Below are 17,107 nucleotides of genomic sequence, written 5' to 3' on the forward strand. Positions count from 1 at the left end.
ATCTCTTTACTTCTCATGTACAATGTCCCAGATTCTGTTTCCAGGCTGTTCTCCCCTTTCCCAGTGCCTCATCCTGTCCCACACTGCTCTGAGGTGTTTGTCCTTTCGGGTCACACCTGGCGATTCACAGGGGTTATTCCTGGCTCACTTACTCAGTAATTAGTCCCGGCAGTGCTCAGGGGATCTTATGGGATGTTGGGAATCGAACCCGGGTCTGCCACGTACAAGGCAAATGACCTATCCATTGTGCCATTGATCTATCCCGTTTGTCCTTTTCTATCCTTTGGTCTGGGGTCTGATACTCTGCAGCTGTTGCTGTTGTTCAATGTCCCTCAAGGTACAAAGTACAAAACCCCTCTGCTCTTTTTCCCTTTCATTTTCTTTTGTTGTCAGGTCACATTGGTGAGAACTATTGCACTCCTGCTGTCTTCTTAGGCACAGGAAGTTCCTTCTGCTGTGCGCCTTTTTATATTTTTGCTCTCCATCCTTAGTCATTTCCATCATGTGGCTGACTACACCTCATGTAGGAGAATTTTTTTTAATTTTTTATTGTTTTGTTTATTTATTTATGAATTAGCGAATCACCATGAGGGTACAGTAACAGATTTACACACTTTCATACTTGTGTTTCCCTCATACAATGTTCGAGCAACCCTTCCTCTACCAGTGTCCATTCTCCACCACCAGTGAACCCATTATCCCTCCCACCTCCCAATCCCATCCCCCCTCCCCCCTCCCTGCCTCTGTGGCAGGGTTCCCTTTTGTTCTCTCTCTCTCCTTTTGGGTGTTATGGTCCACAATAGGGGTATTGAGTGGCCATCGTGTTCAATCTATAGTCTACTTTCAGCATGCATCTCCCCTCCCAAGCGGGTCCTCCAACCAGAGCTTACTTGATGTTCCCTTCTCTATCTGAACTGCCTTTTTCCCCAGCATGTGAGGCCAGCTTCCAAGCCATGAAGCCAACCTCAAATGTACTTATTTCTACTATTCTTGGGTGTTAGTCTCCTACTCTATTATTTTATATCCACAGATGAGCGCAATCTTTCTATGTCTGTCTCTCTCTTTCTGACTCATTTCACTCAACATGATACTTTCCATGTTGATCCACTTATATGCAAAGTTCATGACTTCATCTTTTCTAACAGCTGCATAGTATTCCATTGTACAGATGTACCAAAGTTTCTTTAACCAGTCATCTGTTCTCGGGCACTCGGGTTTTTTCCAGATTCTGGCTATTATAAAGAGTGTTTCGATGAACATATAAGTGCAGATGTCATTTCGACTATACCTTTTTGTTTCTTAGGGATATATTTCCAGAAGTGGTATTGCTGGATCAAATGAAAGCTCAATTTCTAATTTTTTGAGAATCTTCCATATTGTTTCCCAAAAGGGCTGAACCAGTCGGCATTCCCACCAGCAGTGTAGAAGGGTCCCTTTCTCCCCACATCCTCTCCAACAGCGGTTGCTTTTGTTCTTTTGGATGTGTGCCATTCTCTGTGGTGTGAGGTGGTATCTCATAGTTGTTTTGATCTGCCTCTCATGTAGGAGAACTTTTAAATGACCAATAATCTTCACCAGATGACCTGAAGTCCTTTCCCTCCATTGTAACAGAACCACTGAGTCACATAGAAGTTGACTTGTTACTTTGAGAGGTTCACACAATGTTTTACAGAGGCTGAACCATAAAATGTCTCCGCCAGCTGTGGATGAGGGCTCCTTCTTCCCATGTCCCTGTCAGTATTGCTTGTTTCTTTTCTTTTGATATGTGCCAATTCCCAGTAAACAAGATTTAATAGCAATATAGTCAAGGTTTTAGTTATCCATGCCTAAATAACAATCACCCCATATTTTGTTAAATCCTATGTGCATTTTGAATCTTTGTTTGGATTAAGTGAATTTTATTATTTAGGGATAAATTATTTTATAATATAAATTGTGAAACAAAGAAACATTATTATATTAGATAACTGAGGATTACTAGGCACTGAATTAAATTTTTTTCTTCACAAACTATTATCTATCCTATTTAAACAACAATTTTATCCACCCTTAGTAGTAATTGACGTCTTTTCTTAGTAGAAGAAAAATCAGTATTAAAATTCTACCATTCTGATTTTTTTCATAATCAAATCATCTTCTCTTCAGTATATGAGGCTAGGGTGAATTTTCTGCCTATATTAACATTTTATCATCATTTCTCAATGTTGTAATTAGTCTGGGTATAGGTATAAGGAACCATTTTGTATAAATTGTCTAATGTATAAATGTGAAACTATGCAAACAATAAATTTCTGTGACACTCAAAATAATATCTTACTGCATAGTTATAAAAACAGCCCAATTGTTGAGAGATGATTCATTGCACATTAGGCATTCTGTTATCGTACTGCACACATATCAAATAGTTATCTACATCCTAGGAGAAATATAATAATGTCTGTCACAATCTTTAGAGGCAACCCGAGTGAATGGTGCAGAGAATTTTGGAAATTTTTCTCTAAAAATAACTTTACAGAACTTCCATTATATCATAATTACATGATTATAATCATTTACCATATCTTACATTTGAAAGATTTTCAATGCATTTTCACACACATGATCCTGTTAAAGTTTCACAAATACTACGTGGTTGGCAGGGAAGTTATTATTAGTACTATTGCTAGCTAAGAAAATGATGAATCAGATATGTCAGTTTATTTGCTTTAGGGCAAATTGTTGACAACAAAGTAGAAATAAAAATATCTTATTATCTACACAGAAATAGTGTTGAAAAAGCAATATTCCACGTGAGCCAGCTATAATAAAAGAATCACCTGTGAAAAATAGTATCACCACTATGGAAAATAAAAATCTAGATTCTTATGCAGCTACTCAACTCAGTAGGCATATCTACCAGTAAGTTGCTAATATAAGTTTAAGGTTCACTAACTTTAGTAAAATAATTTCTTTCAGAAATTTATAAACATAGGCAATGGTCTTCTCTTGAACTTCATTAAGAATGCATTTTACTTTATAAGGAATTCAAATTTTCATTGCCTATATCCCATTAATAATAGTTTATAATCCCTTTGTTCTTCATAATTCTATCACTTCTTGGGGAATCTTTCCAAACCCTTATTCCATAAAGTTTTTCTGATATTTAATGAATTATTAATCTTCACCTTCTTTAACAGTTAACATTTTATTTGAAAGAGCATGAATTTATGGTATAATTTGATTACTTAAATTTTATATATTTAAGGTAGCAAAATTGACCTATTTTAAGTTTCTCTTATTGTGGTTCAATAGTGCGAGACCATATCTAGATTTATTGAAAATGAGGCACAATATGGCTTCTGTATGTATAGCACCTTAGCCTACATTCTATTCAATTTGGACATTATTACATATTCTTTTATTTGCCTTTTTTATTTCTTCTCTTACATAAGCCTCTTGGTTTTGGGCTGGAGAGATAGCACAGTGGGTAGGACGTTTGCCTTGCACACGGTCAACCTGGGTTCAATTCCCAGCATCCCATATGGTCCTCCAAGCACCACTGGGAGTAATTCCTGAGTGCATGAGCCAGGAGTAACCCCTTCACATCCCCAGGTGTGACCCAAAAAGCAAAAAAAAAAAAAGGAAAAAAAGACTCTTGTTTTTGAGGACCAAAGCTATAGTTCAATGATAATTTATATCATCCTCTCATACATAGCCCAGGGCAAGATACATTGTAGGTGCTTGGGAATTACTAATTGGTTAGCTATTATGATAAATTCTAATAGTGGAAGTATCAGGGAAGTTGAAAGATTGAAAAAGTTTTTAAAATTGTTAAAACTCTGATACTAACAAGCTGTGTGATTACAGATAAATCATTTAATTGTTTACATATGAAGAGTCGATATACAACATAAATAATCTATGCATTTCTCTTCCAAGTTCATATTGAATTAAAAGAGCTAAAGAGAAAAAAGTTATGTAATATCATATTTCCTAAATAATTTTAAGAAAAATCTAGGCAAAGTAATTTGTAAATGCTGCAGACCAGAAACGGCAAACACAGTTTCTGCTTTCTTTAAACAGAACATAAATCAAAGAGTTATATCTGGATTTCTCATGGCTAACATCAATGGTTCATCTTAAAATTGGATTCTTTTCTGTCTTTTGAAACTATATTTTTTTATATTTCGAGTTTGTGAGAGTCTGAAACTCTAAATCAAGGCTTTGCCAAAAAAATTATTGTACAGGCTAGAGATAGTAAAGCTCATGTGTTGTATGCACAAAAAAAAAAGGAAAGAAAATTATTGTTCAAAACCCCTTCTCACCAAGCAATCAAAAGTGGGAAAAAAACACAGATTTTTACTGTCTCTCTTCTGATCTACATCATAGATAACTGATCTGACCCTGTTTCTCTTCCTGATAAAGTGTGATAAAATATCAATCTGTAAAGACATCACTAGACAGCACTGATCTAGAATATACAGAAATACCAAGATCACAATGAAAGACTACCTATTGAAACATATACATAAGGTTTAAAAATGATCTACATCATAGATAACTAATCTGACCCTGTTTCTCTTTCTGATAAAGTATAATAAAATATCAATCTATAAAGACATCACTAGACAGAACTGATCTAGAATATACAGAAATACCAAGATCACAATGAAAGACTATCTATTAAAACATATACATAAGGTTAAAAAAGATGTTTTACTAAAATGACAATGCATGTATTCATAGCTATTTATTATACAGAAGAAAGTGCAAAGCATCATTAGTCAACAGGGAAATGAATTAAATTACATTAATATATCAGTCAGTACATACCCAACAAAATAAAGTTTTTTTAAAGTGACAATAACAAACATTCGAAGGTTGTAGGCAAAATTAACTTTTTATATTCTTATATTATTGGTATAAATTTTAAATGTATTACCTCTTTGGAAGACCAATGCATTATCCACTGCACCACAGAACCACCTAGAGCAATAGCACAGCAGATAGGGGATTTGCCTTGCGCGAGGCCAACCCGGGTTGGATTCCTCCATCCTTCTCAGAGAGCCTGGCAAGCTACCAAGAGTATCCCGCCCGCATGGCAGAGTCTGGCAAGCTACTGATGGCGTATTCGATATGCCAAAAACAGTAACAACGAGTCTCATAATAGAGACCTTACTGGTGTCTGCTTGAGCAATTCGATGAACAATAGGCGATAGTGCTACAGTGCTACCTCTTTAGAAAATAATCTGGCACTATAGAACTTAAATAGAGGCTTGCTCATCCAGCCCGTATGCCCCCTTGAACCTACATCTTACTTGTCTGTCTCTATGTCTCTTTGCATTTTCCATTTTAGTGAAGTCCATGTTCTCTCTTGAATACTTCTCTTCTCTCCCCCTACATCTAAGTGTCAATAAAAACTACTTAGATTCACAAATTTAAAAAAGAACACAAAATGCCTTAAATACATACCTATGGAGGGAGGGTAACTGATAGAGGAGACCCTGAGACAATGGTGGGAGCAGTAATTGCCTCTGGAAAAATTGAAGGCAGGGATACTTAAAAAAGGGAATGAGGGAATTTTCTGGGAAGATATTCGTGTTCTATACTGCTAAAGTTTGGGTTACCCCTCTGGATAGATAGATAGACAGACAGATAGATAGATAGATAGATAGATAGATAGATAGATAGATAGATAGATAGATAGATAGATAGTTCCAACTATTTTATATTATGTATTATTTTATTACTTATTATTTTGTATTTTATATTATTTTATTACTGATGCTTTCCTAACTTTGTCCACTAGAAAAGATCTTTCAGTTGAATCTTGTATCTCTTTTAAAAATCTCATCATCTGTTTTTTAATTCTTTTTTTCTCTTGGGATGGATGCTCAGGGCTAACTTGTGGATCTGTGCTCAGAGGTGCTCAGAGGGACTTATGGGGGTATCAGGGATTGAACTGAGGTCAGCCACATGCAAGACAAATGCTTTCCCACTTACTATTCTATCTCTCCAGTCCCTATTTCTTTTTTCACGTTCCTCTTTCTCTTTCCTCTATTGATTCAGTGGCAGGAATCACACATGCACAGGCTAGGTGCTGGTGCTTGTTCATTCTGGTTGTGGTGCTCATCATCAAACATCAGGTTGTGGTGCTTGAACACTGGTCTCACTGTTTGTCCCAGGTCACATTCTTTAGTTGTGGGTTCACAGACATTCTGGTTGCAGGACTTGCTCAGACACACAAGTGCTTGCTGGAGGTGGCACTTCTGACTATAGTGTCCACACTTGTCTTTAATTTTGATGCTTCCTGGGGCTTAAACATTTTAGTCAAGGTTTTCAGATACACCTGGATGTGGTGCAGCAAGAAATTGCTGGTGGGACTGGGGGGATCTCAGACAGTAGTTTCCAGGGTCACACTTAGTGAGTGGGTTTAGCCATACTGGGCATCACAGTTCTGGCTTTGGGCTTCCAGGTGGGTGCCTTAAACAGAGTTACTTCCCAGTCCCCAGTTCTTCCTTTTCTTCCTTTTCCTTCCTTCCTTCCTTCCTTCCTTCCTTCCTTCCTTCCTTCCTTCCTTCCTTCCTTCCTTCCTTCCTTCCTTCCTTTCCTTCCTTTATTTCTTTCCTTCTCTCTTTTTCTTCCTTTCTTTTTCTTTCTCTCTTTCTCTCCCTCTTTCTTTCTTTCTTTCTTTCTTTCTTTCTTTCTTTCTTTCTTTCTTTCTTTCTTTCTTTCTTTCTTTCTTTCTTTCTTTCTTTCCTTCTTTCTTTCTTTTCTTTCTTTCTTCCTTTCTTTTTCTTTCTTTCTTCCTTTCTTTCTTCCTTCCTTCCTTTCTTTCTTTCTTTCTTTCTTTCTTTCTTTCTTTCTTTCTTTCTTTCTTTCTTTCTTTCTTTATTTATTTATTTTCTTTTCTTTCTTTCTCTCTATTCCTTTCTCCTTTCTTCCTCTCTTTCTTTGTTCCTTTCTCTCTCTTTCTCTCTCTTCCTTCCTTCCTTTTTTTCTTTTTCTTTCTTCTTTCTTTCCTTCCTTTCTTCCTTCCTTTTTCCCCCCTGTTTTGGAGTCTTGTATCAAATCTGGAGTTTCACATAGGTGCTGTACTACTCTCCATCCCAGCCACTGATTTTTTTAAATTACTGTGAGATAGTTACAAAGTTTTCATGATTGAGTTTCATTCATACAATGATCAAACACCCATCCCTCCACCAGTGTACACTTTCTACCTCCAATGTCCTCAGTATCCTTCCTGCCAACCCTACCCCACCCCACCCCCTGCCTTTATGGCAGATAATTTCCTTCTAACTCTCTCTCTACTTTTGGGCATTATGGTTTGCAATACAGATACTGAGAGGCCATCATGTTTGGTCCTTTTCTACTTTCAGCACACATCTCCCATCCTGAGCAATCCCTCCATCCCGATCCATCCTTCCAACCATCATTGACTTAGTGACACCTTCTCTATTCCAGCTACCTTCTCTGCGGCTTGTGAGGCAGATTTTCAACCGAGGAGCAATCTACCTGGCCCTATCTCTACTGTCTTGGGTGTTAGTCTCATATTATGTTTATATTGCACAAATGAGTGCAGTCATTCTATGTTTGTCCCTCTCTTTTTGACTCATTGATAAGTGATCTTACAGCTCCCTTTTGGTAACACAAAAGATGTACTGCCAAGTACTCATCACCTAGGGGACCAAGGTGAATATCAAGAGCGATGTGTGATCTTGACAGCTTGTACTAGGATACTAATGAATTTAACTGACCTTCATTCCTGTCTTCCTGGTAGTTGAACTAAATCCCTGAAATTTCCCAAGTAACAGGAATTTTTGTTATTCACAAGCCCCTTTGAGGAGTAGTCAACCCTTTTACATCTGTTTGGCAGTTGAAACCAGATAAACCTTTGAAATCCTATGCCTAAGGGCCCCCACATTTATGCTTAATTTAGAGTAGAGATTGGCCACACCATAGAGAATGGCCACATGATTCAAGGGTTGGAATTTGAGCCTGGACATCAGCCCGACCTTCTCCCAGGAGGGGAAGCACACTGAAGATTAAGCTCCATCAGTTGCCCAATGATTCAATCAAACTTCCTTATATTATAAAATCTGAAGATAAATGCAATCCATCAAAGCCGATACCAGGCAGGGATGCACATACCCTGATTCCCTGGACAGAAGCACAGAAATTTGTAGCCTTCCCTGATCACACTCTGAATCTTTTTACTTGACTGCTCCTGGTTTGTTTTTCTTACAATACACTTGAATTTGTAAGTATAATACTTCCCGGAGTTATGGTGTTGTCCTGCTAAATTAATAGAACTGACAGGCTTTTGTGGGCACCTCTAAACTTGGTAAGAATTGCAGGTAGACATGGAAACCCCAAACTTTTGGTAATACAGAAATCACTTCCTAGAATAATAATGTTTGAGAACCTGTAAGGTATAGGATTTTAACAATTTAAAATTTTGGACAAGTAAAAGAAAGAAAAGATACTTGCCAAAGAAGAAAGTTAAATTTTAATACTGATGATCAAACTGTCATAGCAAGGAATGTTATTTGAAAATACAAAAGGCAAATACCACAGGAAATGGGAGATAAATGAACAATGAGAAGAAGGCCTACAAAGCCTAGGGCACAGCCTAGTGTGACCCCCACAACTAAAAAAAATATTAACAAAATGGGGATGGGGAGCAGGAGTTAATATCCTGTGCCAGGAAACTGGAACATTGAGTGGAGAAAAGGAGATGACTTCATAAGACAAAACCTCGCCTCTGGATGTCTGCCTCACCTTCAGACAGGTATTTCTGATTTACATAAATAAATAAAGTGGGCTTTTCCCCCTGAAGCTATTCCTAAATTAATGGGGTGTCTTTAAATAATTCTTCCCAAGGGCCTGGGAGATAGATAGCACAGGATTAGGATGCATGCCTTTGATCCCCGGCAGCACATGACCTTCTGGACACTGCCAGGTATGATCCTAAAGGTCTCTGAGCATTGTTGAGTCCCTTGCCACAGGCCCAGTGAACACTGCCTGGGACCCCACCAAAACAAAAATTAAAACATAAGCAAATAAAACAAATCCCCACGGAGGTTCAATTGATTGTAGTTCCAGAGACCAAGGTGACATACATAGGACATACTGGGACATACCTTATCTGACCCTTCAACAACAACAATAAAAAAAACCCTGAACTCCCACCTGAGAGTTTCATTTAAGACTTATGTCAATCACATATAATTACAGTATGACAGTGTAAGGGTGGGGCGGCGGGGGGACTTCCACACTACAGTATAAGCATATAAATCAAAAGGGCAGTAATGGGGGCTACAAATGCTCAGAGCTGCTATAACAGCATGCAAGCAGGAGGTGCTTGGGCGGGCTTGGGCCTGCTGGCAGATTGCTCACAGGGAGGGGAGAAACCCCTTCTCTGAGTAAATTCCTGGCAGTTTACAAAAATCCTGGGAAAGATTTCCAAACCAGGGGTGTGGAGTCCAGAACATGTCTCAGATTGGTTTAATTCCGTTCCAATATTTATACTGCTTTCCGAGATGTGTCATCAGGAACAGCTGTTAATTTTAATTTAGGTGGGCTTCTTGGCACAGCCAGCATTTATCTGTTCCTGCCTTTTGCTTGTCTAGTTGTCAGCATCTTCTGTAAGCAAGCGTGATTGCTTCTCTCCTATCAGACTTCTCTCCCAGTCTGATTGCCCCCACCTTTCACTCAATCACGGTGACTAACCTGTCAAGGACATAACATGTCCATCTTCAGGATCACTGCAAATCAACACATAATATTCACGCTTGCTTTGCATGCTGCCCCATCTGGGTTCAATCCCCTGTACAACAGATGGTCCCATGAGCACAGTTAGAAGTTATCCCTGAGCACAAAAGTCATGAGCACAGCCAATGTATGGACCTGGAGAGGGGAGGGGAGGGGAGGGGAAGGGAGGGGAGGGGAGGGGAGGGGAGGGGAGGGGAGGGGAGGGGAGGGGAGGGGAGGGGAGGGGAGGGGAGAGGAGAGGAGAGGAGAGGAGAGGAGAGGAGAGGAGAGGAGAGGAGAGGAGAGGAGAGGGAAGGGGAGGGGAATGAGTGGAGGGGGGAGGGAAGGGGAGGGGATTGAAGGGAGGGGGAGAGAAGGGAGAGGGGAGGGGAGTGAAGGGAGGAAAGGAGGGGAGTGAGGGGAGAAGGAAGGGGAGGAGAAGGGAAGAGGGGAGAGGAATGGGAGGGGAGGGAGGGGAGGAGAGGAGAGGAGAAACTGAAAGGGAAGAAAAGAAAGAGAAGAGGAGAGGAGAGGAGAGGAGAGGAGAGGAGAGGAGAGGAGAGGAGAGGAGAGGAGAGGAGAGGAGAGGAGAGGAGAGGGGAGGAGAGGGGAGGGGAGGAGAGGAGAGGGGAGGGGAGGGGAGGGGAGGGGAGGGGAGGGAAGGGGAGGGAAGGGGAGGGGAGGGGAGGGGAGGGGAGCGGAGGGGAGGGAAAGGGAAGGGAAGGGGAGGGAAGGGAAGGGAAGGGGAGGGGAGGGGAGGGGAGGGAAGGGGAGGGGAGGGAAGGGAAGGGAAGGGAAGGGAAGGGAAGGGAAGGGAAGGGAAGGGAAGGGAAGGGAAGGGAAGGGAAGGGAAGGGAAGGGAAGGGAAGGGGAGGGGAGGGAAGGGAAGGGAAGGGAAGGGGAGGGGAGGGGAGGGGAGGGGAGGGGAGGGAAGGGAAGGGAAGGGAAGGGAAGGGAAGGGAAGGGAGGGGAAAGAAAAGAAAAGAAAAGAAAAGAAAAGAAAAGAAAAGAAAAGAAAAGAAAAGAAAAGAAAAGAAAAGAAAAGAAAAGAAAAGAAAAGAAAAGAAAAGAAAAGAAAAGAAAAGAAAAGAAAGTGATGCCACAATTTTCAGACCCATGAGAGAGCTGTGTTCATGTTCAGGGAAGACCCTGGTTCATCCCTGGGACTCCAAAATCCCTTAAGCACCAGCAGGAGCGACACCTGAGCACCACTCATTGCATTATAACAGGTAAAAATCTAGATGTGTGTCATTATAAATCAATGTCTGTTTATATATTGCAATGAGCCTACTACAATGACCCAACATCAAAATAATAATAATAATAGTAATAGTGATGATGATGATGATGATGATGATGATGATGATGATGATTCCACCGCAATTCTAAGAGGGGATATGAATCCCAGCTGTGATAATAGCTAATGAGAAAAATCATTGATGACTAGCTATAGGCAGAAAAACAGAGTCCAGAACAGAACCATCATCTCTGGGGACACATAAAAAAATGGACCGAGCAAAGGAAACAATGTGAACAGTTCAAGATGAAGTAAAAGCAGTCTGATACTTTGCGGTCTGATACAAGGAAGAATTGGGGCCTGAGAGACAGGCAGGTAAGGCATTTGCCATGCATGTAATTGACCTGGGTTCAGTCAGGTCCCAGCACCCCATATGCTCCCCCTAGTCCTCTCTAGAAGTGATCCCCAAGCACAGAGCCAGGACTAAGATCTGAGCACTACTGGGTGTAGTTCCCCACCATCACCACCACCACTAAAAAAAAATAAATTAAAAAAGGCAAGGGGATTGGAGGAGAAAGCAGCAGCCTCCACTGGGAGTGGCTGGAAGTGTCAAGGAAGTTACTGTTTGGAGACTAATTATAGTGAGGAGGTGAGGGAGTCGCACTGAACACTGTGACGGAGTAGCAGCTGTAGAAGGTAACTTCCGAAGGACAAGAAACTAGAAATCATAAAGTTCACTGCTTTAAGCAACTTTTTTTTCAAATAGCAGGGGAATTAAAATAATGGTTTTGTAATTTTTAGGGAACATTGCATTATAATAGGTAAAATCTAGATATGTGTCATTATAAATAATTGTCTGTTTATATATTACAATGAGCACACTACAAAAAATTCAATTCTGTTTTTCACACACAAAAAAATGATCCTTTTGGTTAAGGTATTTTCCTTACATGCAGCCAATCTCAATTTGATCCCTGGCACCCCATATGGTACCCTGAGCCAAGCCAGAAGTAACCCCTAAACAAGCCAGGTGTTGCCCAACTCCCCTCTTAGTCCCAGTCACACACACACACACACACAAATATATATACATATATATACTAAAAAATATCCTTTCTTTTTAATCTGTTTTACCAACCACTTAATAACCACTTAAAGCAAGTCTCAACTGAAATATATTAAAATATCTAGCAAGCTCTTAAAGAATTCAGGACTGACCCTAATACCAGAAGTGTCAAGGGCGTAGGTGTTGTTAGTTTTGAAAAGTAGCGCAGCTGATTCTACCGTACATGGGGCCTAAGAACCTGCTCTAGTTTAAAGAGCCTGCTCTACGCAATGGCAATGTTTACCCCCATTTTCAAAGAGACATAAAAGAAGCACTAAAATGAATATGAAAATGCAGTTTTCTTAACACGAGTATTCTTTAAAGAGTAGGAATAAACAAGCATTTCAAGAATTTTCTCATTTTGAATTCTAGGACCAAATTCAAGAACTCAGAATTTTACTTTAATTAAAATGCAGGGTAGTAATTATCTTGCTAGGAAAATCATAATCCATAATCCACACTTTTTGCATAAAATCTTGTTCCTGATTACACAACAATCCTACAAAATTAGAAAGTATAATGTTTAATTTTGTACAGATGAAAATTTTCTTTGAATGTGTAAAAGAAAATGCATTAAGATTCAAATCTTCAGTCAGAATTTAATCTTTTCAACAGCTTTTACATACTAAAATGGCATCGATTTCTGTGAAAAATAAGATTGTCTTTGCTATAAATGTATTATTTTCTGACTCTGAAATCAATTAAAGCTACCCTTTATATCCACAGGAGACCCCCTGACACATCAATGCTAGTTCCAAAAAGTGTTTTAGCATCTTAAAATTTTATTCACTAAGACACAAGATTGATTCTTATTGAATAAGACTGGCATCCAAAAAGAGTACATTACTGGAAATGTAATGGGCAATATAATATGAGTTATGAGTGAAAAAGTACCTCATTTAAAAACTCTTATGATTTTATAATAATGCAGTAATTATGAGTTTCAATTCACAATATGAGTGAGCAAGAAATAAAAGTTTGCTTTGCTACAAATTTATTTATTTTGAACTCAATAGAGCCTAGTTAGGTTGACTGCATTCTCAGATGCTTCCAACAGCCCAAGGTTCTTACACTGTCCTTGGGTCTTTGTCCAAAAAGGTAGGACACAGAAGTTTTCATGTGAAACCCACTTTTATTTTTCTATTGCTTCCTTGCTGCCTCTCTTTCCTTGAAACACTACAAATAGAATATCTGTGAAAAACTCAGTTAACATTGCACTTAAAAGTGAAAGAACATGGGCCAGAGAGATAGTACAGTGGGTAGTGCGCTTGCCTTGCACATAGTCAACCCAGGTTCTATCCTCTACACCCAATATAGTCCTGTGTGCTGGCCAGGAATGACCCCAGAGAGAGCTAGGAGTAAGCCCTGAGCACAGTTGGGTGTAGCCACAAAACCAAAAAACAGCGGTTGGGCGTTCGCCTTTCACGTGGCCGACCAGAGTTTGATTCCTCCACCCCTCTCGGAGAGCCGGCAAGCTACCGAGAGTATTTCGCCCGAATGGCAGAGCCTGGCAAGCTACCCATGCGTATTGGATATGCCAAAAACAGTAACAATAAGTCTCTCAATGAGAGACGTTACTGGTGCCTGTTCAAACAAATGGATGAGCAATGGGATGACAGTGACAAGAGTAAATCATAACTATGAGTTTGTCATGACACCAAAAAAAAAGTTTATAAATGTATCTGAATTTCCCATGACTGCTATTTTATTCAATGCTATTTCATACTGAAATTATAAGTAGCATAAATAAAGATAAAATAATAATGGATAAATAAAAATTGGTAAATGAATAAAGTTCATACAAGATCTTCTGCTACAATTGAATAGTGACTAGCCAAATAAGACATTCAAATTGATTTTATAAAAATGAGTTCAAGACTATCTTCTGGAATAATAGAATATTGATCATTCTAGATTCTATTAAATTTTAAGTTTCCAACACCCCCCCCCCCACACACACAGGATAATGTATTTTATCAGAAAAAATCAGATTATCAGACACCAGCTGTGTGTTAAAAAATAGCAACCAATATTACCAACAAGATGTCATCCCTCTTCAAGTCACTCCATACTCAATAATAGGAAACTATTCTGCCTAAATATCAATAGTACTCTAATTATCTTTCTTTCTTTGTTTTGGGGCCACACCCAGTGGTGATCAGAGTTTACTCTTGGCTCTGCACTCAGAGAACACTTAAGGTGGAATCAGGAACCATAGGGAGTGCCAGAGATAAAACCCAAGTTGGCTGCATGCAAGGCTAGGACCTTACCTGCTGTGCTATCTCTTCAACACTTTTCTTCTGTTTGTTTGTTTGTTTGTTTGTTTGTTTGTTTGTTTGTTTGTTTGTTTGTTTGTTTTGGGGGGGCACAACCAGCAGTGCTCAGGAATTATCTCTGGCTCTATGCCTAGGTATCACTTCTGGCAGTGCTCAGAGGACCATATGCTGTGCCAGGGATCAAATCAGGGTTGGCTGCATGTAAAGCAAGCACTTTAATTGCTGTATTATTACTCCCACCCAATAATCTTTCATTTCATCTAGCATTCTTTCAGTCTCTTTCCTCCAGGATAACTCCCAGATTCCATTACCAGAGTTGACTGTTCCTAGAGCTCTTTGTTATTTAAACTCTTTCTTATTTACTGTTGTGGCTTGAATTGTGTCTCACCAAAGTTCATGTCCCCCATCATTTCCCTTCTCTCTGTAATCTGATGATGGGGTGTCACACCATGCTTAGTTGTAATGCTTGCATATTTTGTTTGTTGTGCTCACCAGGGGCAGCACATCAAGTTGTGGTGCTCACATGCTTGTGCACAGTACTCATCAGGGTTCACACCCCATTAGCTGGATGCTTGCTCACATCTGGCTATGGTACAGTTGGAAATTGCTTACAGTCTCCAGATTAGAATCAGGTCCCTACTCAGGACCACAATCTTACCCAGAACTTGCAAACTTTGGGCTGGAGAGATAGCATGGTGGGTCGGGCGTTTGCCTTGCATGCGGCCAACCCGGGTTCGATTCCCAGCATCCCATATGGTCCCCCGAGCACCACCAGGAGTAATTCCTGAGTGCAAAGCCAGGAGTAACCCCTGAGCATTATCAGGAGTGACCCAAAAAGAAAAAAAAAAGAACTTGCAAACTTACACCAGCAGAGCTGGTGTTCTAGGCCACGGGGCCCTAAATTCATACCCCCGCAAATTCAGACATTGAACTTCTAACCCTCAGTATCTCATTATGCTATTGTACTTGGATTTATATCCTTTAAAAAGCAGAAAATCATACAGGTTGGGATGCCTAGTCCAGTTTGATTGGAGTCCTTTTGAGAAGAGGTCATGTGTGCACAGAGATGTGTAGGATGTACACAAATAGAAGAAAGACTGAGTGAGGACACAGGGAGAAGACAGCCACTGACAAGGCAGGAGAAAGAGCTCAAAAGAAACTAAACCAACATCTTAGACCTCCCGCCTACATAATTGGAAAATAAAGTTTTTACTGCTTCAGTCACATATTCTGTCTAGAATGGATGTTATGGAGACCTTTCTCAGTAAATCTTTCACTTATGAGTCTTTCCAAAAAAGAATCATGCTGTGTTCAACTTCATATTCTTTGCAGCACTAGAGCAATAGAGATACTTTGAATATGCTTATCTTGTTACTACTATTGCAATACAAATTTTGAATATTTACATTCCAATGTGCTCCCCCCATCCTACTGCAATAGCAACAATAGATTTATACATCTACTATACAAAGAAGGATATGGGAATCCCTAACCTTGTGGAATGTATTTCTGATAATCTAGAAAAGCCTTCAATTATTGCAAGACTGCTTGATTAATTCCCATGATACTGATGTGGAGTGGAAAAGCATCCCATAACAAATATTTGAAGGCTGTTTTGCTCAAGGAACAGTTTGTGAGAACCGTTTGTGAGGAAAAAAGTTTGGTTCATGACAGAATCATGTTCCTTACTATCTTAAAACATATAGATAGAGCAGTAGGAAAAATCAGTTTGTAATGGTATAGATCTTCAATATTTCATTATCTCAGCAGAAGTTCATTTGTAACTTATAGAACTTGTCATTTGGAACTTATAGAACATAGAACTTGCCAACAGTAATGTCCTTAAAGCAGTCCCTCAACCTAGTAAGTGATGTTTGGGTAATATTTTACAAGAATAGTTCTTTTCTTCAACACCACCACTTTCAAGTGTAGTCACCTGGTTTTCTAGACTCACTCATACTACTGAGACAAGCACAATTTAAAAAAAAACAACTGGATGGGGGTGCAGTGTTGTCAGCAGGTCAACCTGTACCTGCAGGGCTAGTGCATCAGCAGCCTGATGGTGCATTCAGGCTTCCTGATATCCCAAAATTGCCACTGTGCCTCTGACTGGGCCCCAATAACTCAGGAACAAGTTTTCCAAGAAATTAAACTGTCAAAAGTTGGATTTGTGGGAACCACACCCACGAACCACCTCTGGCTCAACTATACAAGCTCATTTATTGACCTTCTTTAAGAGACCTATAATAAATCTCGAAAGAGATAAAAAGCCTTAGTTAATCTCAGACCCACAAAAGGCTAAACAGACCAAGGTAAATCAGTGAGGGGGTGGGGGAGGGTGAGTCAGCCTGGTGCCCACCCAAGCAGAGCCCCCAGCAGTCCTTTCTTTCACAATCCAAAATTGATGTCATAGTCCTGACCAGATTCGACTGTCTGAAAATTTGAGTATGCAGTTTTTGTGACTGAAATCTCCAGGCTTTTTCAGGATAAATATGGGCTACCTCCTCACACCTCCTGTACTTCTGGAAGTCTTGGCAGTCACATCCATACCCCAAAGCTGCCACCCAGTTAAAAAAAACCTACTCCAATCTTACCTTCCTGATAAAAATACTGAGCACCCTGAATAAACATGATGACCTCTTAGTACCTGTAATGCACAAAAGGAGAGAGACAAGGAAAAAAATGCTTGTCATAGAGGCAGTCTGGAAGGTTGGAGGTGCATTGGGAAATGGTGGACATTGTTGGTGAGAGATGTAC

The sequence above is a fragment of the Sorex araneus genome, chromosome 3 (assembly GCF_027595985.1).
Source record: "Sorex araneus isolate mSorAra2 chromosome 3, mSorAra2.pri, whole genome shotgun sequence".
NCBI classification, from domain to species: Eukaryota; Metazoa; Chordata; class Mammalia; order Eulipotyphla; family Soricidae; genus Sorex; species Sorex araneus.